Below are 4,936 nucleotides of genomic sequence, written 5' to 3' on the forward strand. Positions count from 1 at the left end.
CAAAAAAAAAAAAAAAAGATCCAAGTTGAATAATTGACAATGTGAAATAGGAAGAAAAGGGCTAAAGGTGTAGGGGAAGTGGGAAGGGTAGGGGAGAGGAAATAAGGGAAAAGAAAAATATGAGAAAAGGAAAAAATGGAAATAAATTGTTTGTAAATAGGGGAGGGTGGGGGGTGAAGGGAGGGCAGGGGTATGGGGCAAAAATGAGAACCAAGTTCATCATGTGAAGGTACAAGATCTGAATGACAAATGTAACTACACTGTATACTTTAAAAGTACCAATAAACTCAATGAGAAAAACAAATGCATACATTTTTAAAATAAACACTGTTAGCACTTTCCAAAGCATGGCTAGCTATCATGAGCCTATTTGTCACTGAATGGCAACCAATATTTGCTGATCTCAAAGCTTCTAGTATTTACAGCATTTTCTCTGATTTATTTTTAATAGAGATATATTTAGGCATACATACACATTTAAATACATACATATATATTTACATATACAGATATATTTATTTGTGATACTGGAGATTGAACCCAAGGCTTTGTGCACATTTTCCAGGCACTACATTCCCAGCCCAAATATATATATTTCAAATGACACAGTAACTGTGCATATTTACATGGTACAATGTGACATTTCAATGCATGAGTACAATGTGTAATCATCAGATCAGAGTAAACTATTTTGTACACACACATATGTGTGTGTGTGATTCTTGTGTGGAACTTTTAAAATCCTCTCTACTGAAATATTCCATTAATTGTTATCAGCCATAGTTGTCCTACTGTACTATAAAGCATTAATAACCTACACGTTTACCCATAAAGTTGTCTCAATACACTAGAACTATTGTGAGCATTAAGTGGATTATGTGTATAAGGTACTTAGACCATTACCTGGTTCCTAGTAAGCATTCAGTCAATACTGTTGTCACTCTTGCCTGCTCTTTTCATAAAGCCTAATTTGATAAAATGAAAGACTTGAGTTTGAACATCCTAAAAAGATAAAGTTGTTTTATCCAGAGCCTGAGCTTAATTTAAAGATATTTAAACATAACTAGTTTGGAAACATGCCCGTATGTATGGAGATTCAATACTCAAAACCCAGATAATCATAAAATGTCATTTTGTTTCCAGTTTACTATTGTTCCTTAGGCAGCACTTCCCTTAGCAATCCCATGGAAAATGGCACCAGTATCTTCAAGTAGGATCCAAAACTGTTTGAGTTCCCTGGCCATAATGGCATCTAATAATTTCTATCATCTAGTGAATTAATATATACCTCTATATACAGGTAATTTTAATTGATTTAAAGATGTAAACTGATGTACACTAGGGTAGCATGATAAAGGGAACACAACTACCATGACTAATTCTAAACCACAAATGCCTACCCAAGCACCATGGAGAGAAACTGGAGATGTCTGAGGCCAGATCTTAACCTGTGTGTGGATGATGTCACTACAGACAGCCCCAGCCTCCCCAAGACAAGAGTCCCTTCTTGCTTCTGTTCAGTGCAGTTCTGAATCACACATAAACCAATGTTCTGATTAGAAGATAAACACTTTTGCTCTCAAGAGAGAATACATTTCTCTAACTAGACAATAGGATGGGTGTGCCTGGGAAATCTCAGAGAGAGTGTGATCAGCTGTGGCCAAGGTGACAGTGAGGTTGATTTGATGTATGAAGGGGCTCCAGGATTCATCCCCAACCTTCCCCTATTCACATAGGAAAAACAAAAACTTTTATATCTACATTCCATTTAATTAGGTCATCAGGGGCCACCTTAAGTGGTTACTTAAGATCAAAAAAGGAGCCTAGAAGTTCATCAGCAAGTGCTCCCTAAAGCCTCATTATGAAAGTTGGACCTGTCCCTCAGAGGCAGCTTCTGCCGTGCTGGTGGCTTAGAAACTTTTCTGACAGTGTCATGCGTGAGGCTTCTTGGTTTTCCCTCTGGGCTGCCCTCAAGGCGCCACATTAGACTTTAATTTTAGGAAGGAAAGACTCAATAGCTCAGGGACTTTACCCTATCCCATAGGGGGCCAATCCTCCAGGGCAGTAATCAGAGGGAGCTGCTGAGTAGTAGGATTAGAGAGTGAGAAGTGTGTAAATCAGCTTGTCAGAGCTTCTTTCCCTAGTGTTCCTTGAATAGCGTTGTCCTTGAGGCATACAAATCAATTCTCCCATTCCTTTTCAGTTCCTAATTTTCAAACTTCATAATAGTGTCTACTTTAAGCAAATGTTCTCAATCTCCTCCCCACATCTGGATTCACCTGGGGAACTTTAAAAAGACCCTGATGATGCCCAAGTCACCACCCCCAAGAAAAAATCAAATCAGAATCTTTGAAGATGCAACTCAGGTATTAACATATGTAAAGCTCCTATGTGGTTTCTGTGCTAGCTTCAGTGGTGCATATACTAAGTGATTTCAAAGAACAGCCAAGGTTAAGAAGTACTCCTTGATCTCTTCAACCCGGGTTTGCTTGCAAAATTTGTTAAAGCCACTATTGTGATTGTAGGGGTCAGAAAATTGATGACTCTTTTCCTATTTCTTAGATATAGTTTCTCATCTATCAGTTTTGGGATATGTGTGCATGGTTTTTTGGGTCTGTGTGTGTGTGTGTGTGTGTGTGTGAGTGTGTGTGTGTGTGAGTGTGTGTGTGTGTGAGTGTGTGTGTGTGTGAGTGTGTGTGTGTGTGAGTGTGTGTGTGTGTGAGTGTGTGTGTGTGTGAGTGTGTGTGTGTGTGAGTGTGTGTGTGTGTGAGTGTGTGTGTGTGTGAGTGTGTGTGTGTGTGAGTGTGTGTGTGTGTGAGTGTGTGTGTGTGTGAGTGTGTGTGTGTGTGAGTGTGTGTGTGTGTGAGTGTGTGTGTGTGTGAGTGTGTGTGTGTGTGAGTGTGTGTGTGTGTGAGTGTGTGTGTGTGTGAGTGTGTGTGTGTGTGTGTGTGTGTGCGTGAATATAGTATTTAATACTTAGGACATGTAGGCACTATGTTAAAATATTTTAATTGTATTTTTCTAGTCTTTATTTCCATTTTCTATTTACTATTTCCTAAGTCCAAATATAGCAGAGGAATATAGCCTAGTTATGAAATTCAAACAGAAGTTATACAATAAACAATGAATTCTCCAGCCACATACCCAGTATATAGATAGCTATACCTTCACATGTGCAAGTATAAAGATTAACAGTCTAGAAATGATACTATACAAATATATATTCTGAACTTGAATTTTTTACTACAAGATGTGTTGGAGATTGTACCAAGTCACTACTACCTGCAATGTACACTATTGTTAACTACTCCACAGTATTTTAATATTTGATAATATGAAGTTACCATAATGTATTTAAACTTTTTTATTGCTGGCCAGTTACTTTCCCTTTTCACTCTTTTCCAAAGAAAGTTTGTGAACACCTTGTACATATAAATTATTCAAGTAGGGGCTATGCCTTACAATATATATATAGTCAGAATTTGATACATACCACTAAATTGCCTTCCAAAAAGTGTTCTCTGCATTTGTGCAACAATCTAGAGCATATGGAACATCTCTTTCCTCACATGTTCAACACCACATAGTATCATCCTTTTCCATGTTCACCAATGTACCACTCAAAAATAGTTATTATTTGCTAATATGCTTACTGGTCATTTCTGTTTCTCCCATCACAAATTACCTGTGTATATATACTTTTTCCATTTTTAATGTAATATTAGCAATTGCAAATTAATCTTGAAATCCCAAAGCTTAACACACTTTATTTCCTATTTGCTTTACTCCCCTCAAAATCTTTATTTCTGGTTCACTTTACAAGTCCACTGTGAGTCATTTGGTGCTCTGTGAAATGTGACTCAGAGAAAATCACACTGATAGAACTGACTGTGGCATATTCCAACATCATACAGCCTCTTTAGTAGGGACAGACAGAGAACTACATGTAGTTTAGCATTGCCTTCACCCACAAATCATATAAATCATTCAAAGTCACATTTCTCTAGACCAAAGTAATCACATGTTCACACCAAAGTGCGGGAGGTGGGAAATGTAAGTTTTCATGAAATATGAACATCTCTGCCAAAAGATGAAATACTTTTTATTTTCTTGTAGATTTATTGGCGTTGTTTGTATTATATGGATGCTCACATTTTCCCTTGATCTTTTGCCTCTCTTTTGACCTTGCTGATGGTATCATTTATCACACACACACACATTTTCACTTTTATGTACCCAACCTGACAGTCTTTTCCTTTAGAGCTTCCCTTTATATTTTGCTGAAGAATTATTCCACTCCCAAGATTACAAATATATTATCTATTTTTTCCTGCTTCCTTTTGAACATCAAATACATCTGGAATTTATTTTTATATATAGTATATGGTACAGATTTAAATTTATTTCCTTATACTTGAATATACATTTTTCCAAATATTTTCTTTCCAGCCTAATGCAAAGGACTTAAGGTCTTTTTTTCTTTGTTTGTACATTTTTTATTTTTAATAAATGTATTGGCACATATTAGGTAGACAATACAGTTATATTCATCATTGGGATCTTGCACCTACATATGACTTATCAAGTTCTTATTTTTCCCCATTCCCCAGCCCTCCCCTAACTCCCTCCACCCTTCACTGTTTACAAAAACATTGTTTCCGTGTTTTTCCTTTTCACATAATTTTCTTTTCCCTTTTTAACTTTCCCCTACCCCTCACATCTCTACTCTTTTAGACTTTTCTTCCTATTACATGATATCTATCTGTTATACATTTTAAACCTTATTTACACTTTTATTTTTCACACAAGAAAAACTATTCAGTATTTACATGTGTGTACCTTATTAATTACACTTAAGAGTATGGCCTCAATGTGCATCCACTTAGGGATAAATCTCTCTAGCTTTTTTTGTTCTTTAGGACTGAGTACTATTCCA

This window comes from Fukomys damarensis, unplaced genomic scaffold (genome assembly GCF_012274545.1).
Source record: "Fukomys damarensis isolate Sample0158 unplaced genomic scaffold, DMR_v1.0_HiC HiC_scaffold_36, whole genome shotgun sequence".
NCBI lineage: Eukaryota > Metazoa > Chordata > Mammalia > Rodentia > Bathyergidae > Fukomys > Fukomys damarensis.